Raw genomic sequence first — 15,382 nt, 5'->3', positions numbered from 1 at the left:
ATCAGAAACGAAGATCTCTTTCCCAGGAGCTGGTTCAGACTCTTAAGAGACCCCCAAGGCCACTTAGCCCAAACCCGAGGAAGAAGACATGGAAGTCACAGGCGGCTAATCAAACCTGAAATGATTAAAATCGAGCTTAGGGGGTTTCTTTTCTCTCTCAGTCTTTCAGTTTGGTTCACCAGCCCTCCTTTGCGAATTCGAATTAAGTGAAAATTGGTACCGTATTTACTCGCGAAATTTCCACACTTCAGCTCGGTTTTTGCGCTCTAAGTATAGTAGTGGGGGGGGGGGGGGGGGTTGTAAGGGGAGAGCGAAAATGATGCAATCTTCTGAACTATCTCATCTACATAAAAGTAGTGATCATTCGTCTACACTTGTACAGGACCTGGAACTGGACCTGTGACTTCACGGATAAAGGGGCTCTTCCAGTTGAGGAAACTCCCCCCAATGCAGGTTGGCATCTTCTCGGCACTTTCTAAGTTTAAGTTTAGATGTAGCTGGGTGGCCTAGTGGACAGAATGGTGGACTTGAAGTCAGGAAGATGGAGTGTCTCCAACTCTTGCTAGCACTATGACCATAGTCAAATCACCCAACCTTTCTCAGCCTCAGTTTCCTAGCACCTAATTCAGAGGGTTATTGCTGAGGTCAAAAGAGAAGTCATTTATAAAAGGCTATGTGACTTTTAGTGGGCCATATAAATATTAATTTATTGTTGGATTGCTGAGATTAAATGACTTTCTCAGAGTCACAGTTAACATCTGATTGAAGCAAACTATCCACTATGCCAGTTTGCTCACTTCCTGAAAAAGAGAAGTTTATAACCAAAGATTGCATTAAAGGGCATCGATGTGAGTTTGTTTAAGTGTTTCTGATGGAAGGCATAAATTTGATTTCTAAAATGATTCAGTGACAATGCTTACACTTGGGATTTCTTTCCCTTCGAGTTTCAGAAGATTTTGAACTTAAATTCTTCATTCAAGGTGAAGAGGCATTGGAGATGCTGAAGTCGGAGATTCACTCTCCCTGGGTTGATATTTCTCATTGAATCACTGACCTTCCAAAAATCCCCAACCAGACATAAAAGATAGAAGGGGAAGGATAATAAGATAGGAGAAGAATTTGAAGAAACTAAATAAGTGTAAAGAAAAGAGGATTGACTTCTTTCCCTATGCTCTGGATAATGGCCAAAAGCGATTTAAAAAAAAAAAATTTAACCCATCATCTTTATAAAGAACCGCAGATCTTTATAAAGGAACTTCCAAGTGTGCAGAAAATACTCTTAAGGGAAAAAGTCATGAATAAGTTTGGCAAGAGAATTTATCTGTGACTTTTATACTAAAATCAGTTCTGATTTTAAAAACCTTCACCCTTCGAGAATGCTGCTAACAAGAATAAAGTGAGCTGATCAAGTCAAGTGTTCACATAGATCGAATACCTTGGGGGGGGGGGGGCTTCCTCCAGGATCTCAATTACAAAAAGAGCTATCCTTTCAGAAAGGTAAAAAGATTCAGGCTTGAGAAAAAAGAAATAGCTCCAACATAGCGATGGAATACTGATCTTTATGACCTCCTTTTGGGAAATCTCCCCCCACCCCCAACTCCTTTCAGAACCAGTACAGATGAGGTCTCCAGAGAAAATCGGGCAGTATCCCTGAAAGAGAGGGATTAATAGACAGTTTTTAAAAGAGGAAGAAAGTAGATTTGGGTTATTTTAGCAAAGGAATAGACTTATGGGGTATATTTCAGAAGATCTGTGAAGTAGAAGAAAAGGGGGAAAGAATAGCAAAATAGAGACATGTTCCTACTTGCTGCAGGGGCAGATTTTGGACAACCGTGCTCCTCTCCACTTTCTTCCGTTTTCATCTTTCCAGCAATCCCTCTCTCTTTGGACTCTAGTCTCTAATGCAGAGTCTGGACTAGGAGTAAATAGATAGACGACCACAACAATGAGGGATCAGTTTTGCCTCTTTTTATAAATGCACACCTTTTTAATTCCATTCTCCATGGCTAAATAGTTCGGGATGACAAATATCTTGGGCAGCTCAGTAGCAGCTCAAAGGCTTAGCACACCAAGAGATGCTTCAAACCTTGTTTACCTAAGGAACACAAAAGCCTAGTCCTCTTGCCTTTGAACTAAAAGTCTTTTCTACTACAGGCTTACAGTGTCCCAAGCATATCATGACTCTTGAAACTCCAGAAACTCCACTGCCTCATCTCAGTCTTCAGTCTACAGCTCAGTGAACTTCAGATCCTTCGATCCCACCATCCCACCTCCACACATTGGGAAATCTCTTAAAAAAAAAAGCGGAACCTGGGCTTGGGAGGTTGGGAGGAAGAACTCACTTTATTACTGTCCCCTCCTTTACATCCTTGTAATTAAAAATCAAATTAAGTTAAAAAGGTGAGAACCTTAGCTCTTCAACTTTCTCCAATCAGACTCAAGCTTGCCTCATTTCTCCCCATTATATCTGTCAGAGATGATAGATAGGGGAGGGAATTAAAAAGGAGAGGTTTAGCCAAGTTGCCTAGTTCTTAGGTTTTCTAACCTCCAAATCTCATCCCTAATCTTTCCACTCCTGTAGGAAAACTAGGTTTGAGGTCAACATCTTCACAGATCCCCTGTGACAAGTATATTATCGACCTCCTCTATTTTGTGATCTTCCTGGAGCTGATGGGCAAAATATTTCTCTGATGCCCCTAAAATGATAAGGAAGGCTCCCTCTTCTGGGCTACATCTAACTCAGGTCCGAAAGAAAGTTCGGGTTCCTACTTCCCCAGTCACTCCCTTTTGAAGTTTCTGCAACTAGTCAGCTCAGGTAGTGTTCCGGGGAGTTGTTTGCTCCAGAGTTCTAGTGGATTTGGACCAAAACCAGAGTGAAAACAAAAAGCCTCGATGTCCGGATTTCGGGCAGGGAGATTTGGTACCTTTGGATAACTCTAGAAGCTCTGCCTATATTGAAGATAACAGAATCAGAACTCAGAAATGAAGCTGATCTGACAGCCTCTGGGGATTCCTTGGGACTGGAAGTAGCTCTCTGACTGTTTTCCAGTTGGGTTCTTTACTTTCTGTCACTTGGGAAAAACTAGAGTCACTTGGAACAACTAGACTTTGAGATGAAGTGATCATTTATCATCTTATATTTATAGGACTGAGTGTGTGACTGAATGTATACGCAGGAGTGCATTTGAAGGCTATTACAATGTGCACATTGATCATCTTATCCCAAGAATAAACTCTGTATCACCTATTTCACTCCATTGAACTTCAGAGTTTAAAGGATATGTCAGGGAAGGTATGTATATTCTTGGAATAAATGTAGAGAGAAAATGAGTGTGTAAGATGTGATAGTGTAAAGTCACTTCACTGAGAAGTAGCAAGTATGTGTGAGGAAATGTTGAAATGAAAGGCTCACCTGGAGTCACCGAAGTCTTCCATGCCTGCTGATTTAAGAGTTCTAGGAATTCCTGCCCAACATTAACTAACCTCCTTCCTCCTGGGCTAGCTCAAAGCCTCTGAAGTTTATCTAGCCTGTGTCATTCATTATGATCTATGTCCTTGAATTCCCTTCAGTTGGATTCCTTGAATCCCACTCAAAACTTCATTTATGTCCAAGTATGAAATACAGCAGACTCAAACTCAAACTTAGCCAAACTCAAAACTCCAGCACTGGAGACTCAAATTTTTCCTCGGCCTCAATTTTCACATAAGGAAAATATGTGATCCACTGTCTTGAGCACTTTGAGATCCCAGAGACTGGTGTAAAGATAAAGAAATTAGTCCCAGAATGGTTACTATTCCTCCTTGTTTCTTTCCTAGGGCTAGGAAATAAGATGGACGTTTATAAAAAAAACAACACACAAAAGAGTTCTTTCAGGGGCACAATCTTTTCAAGAATTCACATTGTGGGGAGGTTCAGGGCCCAAGATCGTTCTCAATTGTGGGAGGTATTGAGTTGATCAAGAAAAAGCCCAAAATATTCACCTCCCTCACTGGGATCTTAGTAAGATCCTCCCTAGAAAGAAATTCACACCTCAAAGAAAAGAAACAAGATATTCTAGATGAAACTGAGTAGGATGAGAGGAAAGGCTATTCTAGATCCAAGAAAAGTTCCATGACTTCAGCTCTCAGCTTGTCCTTATGAAAAATCTAAAGGATCCAGAGCACATTAGCACACAGGAAAAAAAAATCACTCAAGTATAGGAATATCACCTATGAACAGATATACCTATAGATTCAATTACTCATCAAGTTGACTGGTATGTCTTCCAAGCTAGGCTCTTAAATCTTTTGACATTCTGTCTGAACAATGGGATAGATATGTAAAGAGAAACTTCATCAAGCTAAGGGAGGAGGAATTGAATCTTGCTTACCTCAACTCAGTGCAAAAACTTTATTCTGAAACTGCAAACAAAGGAACTTCTTGCTACTAGTAGTGGTTCTGATTCTTGGATACACCGGGAACCCCAAATCAACTATGGCCATGGGAGGGAGAGAAAGAAAGAGGAACGCTATTGATATTCCCACCCCCTCCTCCATCCTTTTCTGTAATACTGACTGGCTTTGACTCTGCCGAATATATTCAACAGCTGTCGGTGAGAAAAAAAATGCAGAAGGATTGAAGCAGCAGCAATCTAAAAAAGAGAGAAGACCCACACTGGTCATCACACTTAGGTGTTTTTTTTTTTTTGACAAACAGTGGGACATGTCCATAGCAGTTCATATGAGCATCAATATCTTCCAATCTCTCTTTTCCTTCTTTCCCTCTCCCCCACTTCTCAAAGAATATTTTAGTAGGCATATCAGTCCATGAAAAAACACGCACTCGGTAAGTGTGAGGAAGAGAACTGGACCCTTATAAGTTAAAATTCCATGTTGTGTAAGATTCCACTCCAATGACTCAGTTTCTTTTGTGACAACAGATTTTAAAAAAAACGCCTCAATGGGATGCATGCAAAGACACAAGAGAATAAGGCCAGTAGAAAGGAGGGGGAAAAAACTCTGGATGGAGAGACTATACCTTTCGAGACCATGAATCACTGTCTTAAGAACATCTTTCCGTAGGAGCTTTCTTTTGATTCCCAGCTCCCTAGAAACGACTGACTGCTAAACCCCAATTCCAGATTAATTCCAGGTACATTCTATAGGTGGCATCATGCTACTGGAAATAGCCTTCTCTGAAGATCAGGAGAAAGGGACTTCCCTGCAATCCGAACCTAAGCTGCGAAGCTGTCACGAATCTGATTCGAACCCGAAATTCTGCTCAAAACCTAGAGGAGTTTCTGAACCTGACAGGAAAGAACTTTTCCTTTCAATGAGTTTTCCCCATTGGAGTAGGTCAGACCTGGAGCTAGACGGACTGAGGAGAGGGGAACTCTCTTCTGGAGCAGTAAAATCGAGTCTTCTTGCTCTCGGTCCCTGGGGAATCAATCACTTTGATCTCGAAAACTGGTCAGGAGATGGGGACCAGTGCTTGGGGATGGTGGAAGGAGTGAGACTGCGGCATTTACAGATACCTATCTACGCGATGTAGGAAGATAGGTCCAACAAGCCCCCGGCCAGTCTCGTTGGACTCAAGACTGAATTCCTGAAGAACTGGTTCAGGAGGTTCTCTGGTCTCGCCCAGGCTGTGCCCCAGCTGTCTTCATCCCGCGCATCCCTCAATTTCTAACACGTGCAGAACCTTGCTGAGCACACCCAATCTAGCTCTACTCCTCCAACAAGAACTTGGAATCAAAATTATGTTTGCGGGATCTCGGGCTTCATCCCTCCCTGATTCTCCTTCCACTCCCCACATAGTAACGTGGTAAGACTGCTTAAGCCCACTCTTGCTGTGGGTGGCGTGTCCTGGCCGGAAGTAGGGAGAAAGAAAGGAAGCCACCAATCTTTCTAGAAAAGGCCTTAATATGACGAGCAGACTACCATGCAGCTTTATAGGACAAGCAAACATAGGAGGAGGAGAAGCTAGATTCCTCAAATCTAAGATATTAGGGCCCTCTAGAAAACCATTCCTGTCGAACGAAGATTGCCCCCTGGGCATTTGAGAGTTCTCGTTCACAGTCCCCAAAACCTTGTTTTCTTCTCCATCTCTCCAGATAGAGTTTGATACCGAGCTCGGAATCATGAGCTCGAGAACCTTTCCTGTGGAGGACTGAGAGCTAACAGACAGTTCAGTGGCTTGTAAGCCATGCGTTTGACGTCAGGGAAACGCGGAGAGATCTGTGGACGAGTAATAGCGGTAACAAGGCACTACTCGACTGCCTTTCGCTTCTCTACTACCCCAGTGGAATACTCCCATACAGTGGGGTGCGAATCGTGCTCCCTCGTTGCAGGTGACTGGGACAGGAAACTCAGCAGGCAAATTCACTTCAACCTGTCCTGACCTCCTTTCCCATCTCCACTCTCAGCCCAAACCTCCAGGATCTGAGACCCTGGAAAAACCCGAAGTCACTGGGGTTTCAGAGAAAATGAAAGACATTCCCAAGAGATAGGCAACCAGTTGCAGTTCCCAGCGACTTAAATGATATCTGCACCATTTTTGGATTAGGTTAAGTGAGGCATATGCAGGAAGCCAGAGGAACCCCTAAACACCTGTTTCGAGGGACCCTTTCTCTTCTCTCTCTCCCTCTCCTTTCACGTTCTGTTTCTCTGACTCGGCCGCCTTTGGTTATTCTCTTATTTTTATTTAAACAAAAGATATTAAGTTGGAATCCCGGTTCATTTGCATCTGCACCTGGGAAACCGTAGAGCGAGAGCGGAGGAGAAAAAGGGAGAAACCCGGGCTCGCATCGGCAGATGGTACATTCCTAGTGCCACATCTGGGGCAGGGCTGGAATTGAGGCGGCCACATCTGGGCGGGATGGGCCGCTCCGGCCACGCTGCTCCCGCCCTTCCGGACCTTGGGGGTCCTGGGGCATGCTGCAGCCTGGCCTTGGCCGCGCACTCCATCAATCGCTTTTTAACTTGGCTTGGGCAAAGGGAGAACAAGGTATATACTGTATTTAGGTTCCTGCCCATATATGGTGATGTGTACCAGCGCCCCGCAGAATGGTTACACCATATAAGGCAACAGAGCCGAGCCTGGAGTGAGCTGGTGAGATATTATTGGCTAGCTGGTATCTCAGCAACCAGCTCTCACGAGTGGAAAAGAGCCAGACGTCCTCCCCCCACCCTCCTCGATCCCTGCCCCCCTCTCTCACTCTCTTCTTTACACCCTCTTCTTCCCTCCTTTTTTTCCCCTTCCCCTTTTTTCTTTCTCCTCTCCCTTTCCAACACCTCCCACCCCGTCTTTCCTTTTCATCTGCTTCTCTTTGCCCCCCCTTTTCCACTCCTACCCAGCCTCCCACTCTTTCCCCACGCACTCCCCCTCTCCAAAGCGGGCAGAAAAAGGAGCAGCAAAGGAGCGGGAAGCCCCGGATGGGGGAGGGGACTTTGGGAATGGATGGAGGGGCGGGGTGGGGGGGGCAGTAGCTGCAGCCCAGTAGCAGCTTCACATGGCGCGCGCACGCGCGCGCTCCTGCACACACCACACACACACCACACACCCACATACATACATACATACATACATACAGGGATCTAGGAATGATTTTTCTTTCCGGTTTGTGAATCTCGTAGACGGTGGTTAGAACAATTAGCAAAGGAGAGGAGAAAACCAAGTGAGAATGGACTGAGCCGGGATCCGAATCGAATCATTTTATGAGATGTAATCAAATTAACGGCGACCCCTGCAGGGTGGGTTTTCTGTATGAGTCTCACTACCACGAAATTCGTGTTCTTTCTAAAGCGTTCTTTTAAAGCCCTGCCAGTTGTGGGGAAATCTAACAGCGAAATTAAGAGCAGAAAAATAAACAATAAGAAGAGATTGTCCTTGCTTCCCTGGGAGAGATCCTGGAGGATTCAGGGCGTGGAAGAGGCGGCTGAGCCCCAGTAAGTTCAACATCCGATCTTGGGCCACTCCCAGTCGCCCACCCTGAAGGATAAGCAGTGGGGGGAAGGGAAGTTTTAGGCTACAGTAGCCCCTCAAGGCGGAAGGGGGGGCTCGTCTGAGACTCCCTGAAGGGCCTTAGAGTCTCAACGGAAACAGGTTCAATGAGTGGCTGACATTGGACTCTGTAGGATGACCACCATGTACACATGCTTAGATACAAATAGGCTCATGCCCCCCCACCCGTGTCGCGGAGGAGAACCCCAGGTACACAAGGCCTGGTACCCTAGACGTTTGTGTTCTCCTCCAACCCTAACCCCCTGCACCGTGGGGGACCATCACCCCGACTCTTGTGTGTGCCGCCAGGAGGGCCAAAGGGCGGCCACTTGGGAGAGGTGGTGGTCGAGCTTCCCCCACCTGTCAGCGGGTCCCCTACCGGGCAGATTCTCCAGGAGCAGCCTGGTTTGGATGGACCAGGGCAGGTCGGGGGGTGCGGTGGCCCCGGGCCGCGCGCGGCCGGCCCCGCTTCTCTCTGCGCTGCGGACGTTCCCCGAGGGTGGTCGGGGGCCAGGGCCGCCCCGCCGCCGCTCCGAGGGGAGCAAGCGCCGGTGCCCGCGCCGCCCCTGGCCTGGGCTGGGCTTGCGGCTCCCCGCTGCCCCGCTGCCCCGCTGCCCCGCTGCCCCGCTGCCCCGCTGCCCCGCTGCCCCGCTGCCGGCCCAGGTTCCCCGGCCGCCTGGGGACGCCGCGGCCTCGGCGCACGACGGGCGTCACATGCCGCCCAGGAGCCCGTCCAGCACGCGTGCGGCCGGGCCCCGCGCTCCCGGAGCCCGGAGAGCCGCGTGCTCCACGTCAAACACCCGCGGGGCGCGGGCATTCGTGGACACGCGGGACGGCCGGGCCCGCGTGGGGGAGGCCCTGCCCCCACCCGTGCCCTGGACTGCGGGCCCAGGGACCGTGGCCCGAGCTTCTCGGGACAGGAGCGGCGCGCGTGGGGGAGGGCGGGGGCTTGTTGGACGGGGGGGCTCGGGCGCACACGCACACACGGCCCGCAGCGGCGAGGCCGGCCCTCCGCGCCGCCCCTTCTGCCCCACGCCGGGCAGCGCTGCCCGCGGGGCCGGGGGCCCTGCCCCGGGCGCCTTTTCCGCTCCCGCCCCGGGGCCGGCGCGCATCGTCCCGGGCTTCTCCGCAGCCGGGTTCGGCCGCCCCGGGGCCCGCGCCCACGCCGCCTCCCTCGGGGCCGGGGGGACCCCGGGTCCGCAGGCCGCCCGCGGGCGCCGGGCCTCCCTGCACCTGCCGGAGCGGGGCTCGCCGCGCCGTGCCCGGGAAGCGGCGCCTCAGCCCGCGAGCAGGGTGAGCCCGGGCCGGGCGCGGCGGCTCCGAGATGGCCGTGGGGCAGGCACCCTCGGGCCAGGCCGCGTGGGGCTGTCCCGGGGCTTCCTACGCGGCCCTCCCGTCCCCGGGCACTGGGGCCGGGAACACGAGGGGCCTTGGGGCGTGTCCGGGGGCGCCCCCAGCCCTGGCCCGGCGGCGGGGCACCGTGCCGCCGGGCGCGGGCGGGGCGGGCGGCTGGCGCGGCGTTGGCAGCCATTTTCTGCAGCTGCTGTAGCTGGGCTCGGCCGGACTGGGCCCGCGATGGGGGGCGCGGGTGGGGGAGGGGCGCCGAGGCGGCGCTGGCAGCCCGAGGGGGGGTCCGCGCGGCCCCCGCCCCGCCCCCTCCCGCTCGGTGCTGCATTGCAGGGGGAGCCGAGCTGCGGCTCCGCGTGGCTCGCGCCTGCGATACCACCCTTTCCCCCGCCATTTTGTTGTGGGGCTGGCGCTTTCCGCGAGCCGAGATGGAGGGGGCAGCGCCGGGCCCCTCCGGCCCCTCCAGGGAAAGGCCCCGGGGCCCGGCCCTCCTGGGTCCCGCAGGGCGGTGCCCGGCTGCGCTGAGGAGGGGGCCCCAGCCTGGGGCCAGGCTCAGCCCTGCCCCGGGGCTGCAGAAAGGCTCCCGCAGGCCCCCCGGGAGGGGTGTCCGGGCCCCCAGACTCGCAAGCGCGGGCCGAACCGAGGGGGGATCCCTTCAGACACAGTGGGGCGGCCGCGGCGGGACGGCTGCGCCCCTTCGGCTCCAAATGGGGCTGGGGGGCACCTCGGCCCCGGGGCTTCCCGGCGGGAGACGCAGGTTCCCCTCTGTCCCCCCCGTGCCCCTCTCCTGGACCCCCTGGAAGGCAGAGGGGAGCTCGACGCCCTGAGCACCCTCTCGCTCTTCGGGGGCTTTCGGATTCACAGGGAAGCGGTCACCCCATTTTCTAGGGAGGGTTTGAGGTTCCCTCAATTGCCTCCCGGGGCCTCAGCTTTTACTTTCGATTTCCCTGCAGGAAAAGAGCAAAAACGTGAAGGGGAAGGTGTGTGTGTGTGTGTGTGTGTGTGTGTGTGTGTGTGTGTGTGTGTGTGTGTGTGTGTCTGTATGTGTGTCTCTGCGTGTGAGTGTGTGTGTGTGTAGTTCTAGTGGCTTTCCGAGTGTCGCAGTGATGGGGGGAGGGTAGGACGGGGTGGGATCGCCTCCCCACCCCCACTCACAGTTCCCATTGCCCATACGCGGCATCCTGGTCTGCAGGCTTGAGGAAGGGCTTTACCTAGGTGGGCGCACGTGCCTATCTCTCAGTTTGTCCAGAAAGAGTGGATTCTTGGAATCCATTTAGATCCATTTCTTCTAATAGCATTTCTCCCAGCCTCTAAACGCAACCTCTGGGACAAATCCTGTCCAGAAGCCACCTAGGATCGACTCACACCCTCATTCTTCGTGGTACCCCCACTATCCACTCCCTCACCTCAGATGGAAGGGAACCAATGATTCAGAACCCTTCCTAACTCAGCAAGAGGTGGGGGTCTCGTTTTGTTCTTTTGCAACATGTAAATACGAATTCTCCAGGACGCCCTCGGAGAACGCCCCTTCTCCTTGGCTTTACCCACTCTCCCCAGTGTCGCCCCCTTTGTGTTAAAAACCCCAACCCCACCAGAGGCAGGTTCTAATCACCCCCAGCCGCTGCGAGCCTCCAGGGCTCTGCACTCCAAAGCTAATGATTCCCAGCCCATGTTGATTCTGTGCTTGGCTCTAGAAACCAGTCTGACCACTTCGCTCATTTCCCAAGCCTCACTCCCTTGGCTTCCCGGCTCTCCAGATTGGGGTGAGACGCGGATGGGGGCCCGCCTTGGCTTCACTTAAAATGAATGGATTTGCCCAGAAGGAGTGGATCAAAGTGGAACGCTTCCTGCCAGCTCCTGGATTTTTAATTCCTCTCTCTTTTCTCTCTTCTCCTACAATCCTTCCCACCCACTTTCTCTTTGCGGAAGATAAGTGACTTTTAACTCAACCCGGAAAAAGCTCTCCTTGACTCCTTTCCATTCCATCGCTTGTCAGTCAAATAGCACCATTTATTGAGCACCCACGATGCGAGGTCCCGGACTAGACGCAATGAGGCATATTTAGGTAATAGAATGCCTCAGCCCTGAGAGAGCTTCCTATTGGGAAGATTCTGTACATAGGAAGCAGCTTGAGAACCAACACAAAGCAACAGAGACCCCGGCATAAGCTGAACTCTTTTACAGTTGTCCTCTTTGTAAGGTCAAATGGTGACCGTGCCTAGTTTGAGGTTGGGTTTTTTTTTTTAGGGATTCCAAAATACTAACCGATACAAGCTCTCTACGAGAAATAGCATGATCAACCTCATATTAGGATAACAGGCACTGCACCTGGAAGAGTGTTGAGAAGGAAATTCTGGAGATTACCTTCAATGCATGATCAGTTCTAGAGGTGGATGAAAGAAAACATTATGAAACCATTTTCCCTCCTCTCCACCATAAAGCTTCTCCCTATTTTCCCTCCCCTATGAAGATGCTCCTTGCACTCCACCCTTCTCTTCCGCTATGTAGATACTCTCTCCCCTCCCTTTTTCCAAGAAGCTGCTCCCTCTCCCCCACCCCTCCCTATGAATCTGCTTCCTCTTCTCCTCTCACCTTCGAAGCTGCTCTTTCCCTTCCTTACCTTTCCCTCCTGAAACTGCTCCTCCTCCACCCCCTTACTCTTATGTGGTGCCTTTCTCTCCTCATGAATCTGCTCTCCATTCTTTCTTTTTTCCTCTGTCTCCTTTTCTTTCCATCACCCCTCTTCCCCTCCTTTTCCCTTCTCCTTTTCTCGTTCTTTTCTCCCCACCCATTTTTCTCCTCCTTTTCATCAATGGTAGGGGGCTGAGAATTTACCCTTGTCCTTTGTGTTTATGTCCACCATCTGAAAAAGAATGTCCTGATTACAGGGAATTGGAGATGATAATCATAAGATGGGGGATAGCTAGGTAGGAAGATGACCAAGCTCGGCAGTTCTCTTATTGCCGCTGTACAGGTCTGAGCACAGGATGGCAGACCTCGAAAAAGATGGGAAATGGCTGGGAAGCTGTAACTGATGAAGCAGGACTGAGATGGGAGCAGAATACACTCCACAGAAAAGAGCTCAAGAGCTAAAGGGGCTGGATGAATTCTTGGTGGAGAACGTCCTCTTTCTTCTCCTCCCCGCCAAGTCCCCCAATGTCTCTGATGATTTCTTCCCTGAGCAGGGATGGTCTGTGTGTTTGGTTCTGCAGAGTCAGCACGAAGGAGCAGGCAGGCTCCTTGTCAAGCAGAGGTGTACACATAGCCGGAGAAAGAGAGAGTCAAATTAATCACAAGCTAGGGGCCAGGCATGATAGGACAGATAGATGCTTTCTTCAGCTCCCCTAATTCTGAGCACACTCATTTATTTTGGTTTCCTGAGGGGATAATCATAAGTTTGTCAATATTGCCTCTCCCCACCCAGGTGACTTCTCAGATTAACCTGCCCCCTTGCCCTGTGGCTACAAGGCTGCAGCCCTAGCTCACTCTCCTTTTCCCCTCTTCTTCTCAGTCTCTCCCTCAGTCTCCTCTCCTCACCTCACTCCTGAAGGCGTTTACAAAGCTAGACACAATTGTTATTTGCTCTTTCCCTTCCATCAAAGAGGCTAAAAAAAACCCCCAAACCGATTGACCAAGACTGAATAATTGAAATCCCCTCCAGCCCAATTCTAAAGATTTAAAAAGGAGTGATGATGGTGGTAAGATAAAATAACAACTCATGTTCTTATTGCAATTTTTTTCATATAGAGAAGTAGGGTAATGGATAACGTGCTGAACTTGAAGAAGGAAGAACTGGGTTTGAATCTTGGCTCAGATTTGTGTAACCCTGGGAAACTCATTTAGCCTCAATTAGCTTCAGTTTCTTCATCTGTAAAATGGGGATAATAATAACACCTACCTCTCAGGATTGCTGTGAGCGACAAATGAGGTCATCTATGTAAAGTATTTTATAAAACTTAAAGCACTGAATAAAACTAAACTATTTTTATAGCAACCCTGTGATGTATGTAGTGAAAATGTCATTATGACCCTTTGTCTTATGAGGAAACTGATATCCCAACTCATAAATGATAAGGGCCACCTAGTTAGAAAGTTGAAGAGTGGGGGGGGGATTCAAAGTCAGGTCTTTTCTTGCCAAGGCCCATGTTCATTTCTCTAAACTCCATTGACTTAAGACACCAATTGCTTTCATTACATGCTAGGTGGGCCATGGGAAATATTTCTTCTGCAGGAAGTTGTGGTGAAAGAAAATAAATGGAGAAGGAAAGGAAAAAGAGTAACTAGTTAGTCCTTTGATATCTTTCCCCAGCTTTAGTTATCTTTATCCTCATTATCTAACATTGTCATCAATATTATCAACATAACTGAGGTATCATGTACATATAAATTTTAAAGAATAATAATTATGTATGATATCCCAAAAGTCCTAGTGCAGTTTTAAGTTAAACCGAACCAAGACTTTGAGACACTGTTTATGAATGAATACATTTATATTTGTGTGGTATTATGCTAGACTCTGCATGCAGGACTTTAAGGTTTATAAAGTACTTTATATTATCTCATCTGTCCCTCAAGCAATCCTGGGAGTAAGTTCTATTCTTCTCCCCATTTTACAGAAGAAGAAACAGAGGCTAATAAAGGCTAAATGAGTTGTCCAGGGTTAAAAGAAATGGGCTTATAGACTTGCAAGCTTCTCAGGCATGGAACTGTAATAACTTGGGTTCAAATATCCTCCTAAAGGCAATTCAGGCTGTCCTCTACCTTGGACTACTTTGCCTCTATCCACCTCCCAGAAGGAATTCAAAGATAAAGACAAGCAAGTGACAAACACTTAGGACTGAATCTCAGTCAGACAATGTGATGCAGGGATAACAGATAAGGAGTTTGGGGAAAACATCATAAAACTAGCACAGAGGTAAGGTGATGAGGAGCTCCTGTTATACAAAACATCTGCTAGAACACTCTGTTTCTTTGTCTCTATTTCTGCCTCTGTCTTTCTCTCTCTTTCCTTCCCCCATCCTACAAAAACAAGAACTTTTCCTTCCTAATAATTTTATACTTCAAAAAGTGGAGGAATCAACAAGAGGAAATCCTCTTCTGGATCTGTTTCTCACTAAAAGGAAGGAACTTCTTGCTAAGATACAAAATATGGAGAAAGAAATGACTACTCTATTCTATTAGTTTGTGAAAGAGAAGAAGAAACAGCGTAGTCTGAAACATTTTAGGAAAGTGTCTTTTAAAGGGTTCAGAGAAAAGATAGATCAGATCCCAGTACTAAAATGCTTCTGGAAAAGTCAGCCTAGGAGGGATAGAACATGCTCAAGAATGAAACTCTGGTGACACAAAGGGAAACAATTACAATGAGAAAGAAAGAATAGAACTTGTCTGAAGAGATTGATGTGAATCCACAGAAAACTTGCCAACCAACTTTGATTTTTTAAAATAAATATACAGAAGATTAAGGCAAGGCCAGCAAACAGAAGATGAATGTAAGCATGTGGCATGGCCCTATAAAAATAGTATCTGGAATGCAAAAACTCAGAATGAGCTGAGACTGGCAAGGGAAGCTAAGGACAACAAAAAAGACTTCTGAAGCTGTATTGGGGTGGGGGGAGGCTCAAAGGAAGGATAGGACCTCTCTATGGAGTGGATGGGACAGTGATAACCAACAAGAGAGTACACAAAGCTGCTCACCTCTTCTCATTTTATTTATGTTTTCTCTGCAAAGAAGAATGACCTTTACATGGGAATAACAGAACAAAAATAACAAGAGAGTTGCAGCACAAGTTGAATAAGGGGATACATATAGTAAGAGAAAAACTAGCTTCAATTGATAAAATTCAGGGTACCTGTCCCAGATACATCCTCAAATACTGAAAGAACTAGCAAATACAATGAATGAGGCATCATTGATGATATTTGAAAGATGTGGAAAGATGGGAAAGGATACCATCATTTTGGAGAGGGCAAATACCTTTATTATCAAAAAAAAGTAAGAGGATGGAGTCTGTAAATTATATCCAATGAGTCTGACTTCTGGAAAAATACTAGAAT

The sequence above is a fragment of the Macrotis lagotis genome, chromosome 2, assembly GCF_037893015.1.
Source record: "Macrotis lagotis isolate mMagLag1 chromosome 2, bilby.v1.9.chrom.fasta, whole genome shotgun sequence".
Lineage (NCBI taxonomy): Eukaryota > Metazoa > Chordata > Mammalia > Peramelemorphia > Peramelidae > Macrotis > Macrotis lagotis.
Note: the sequence above shows the minus strand (reverse complement) of the source record.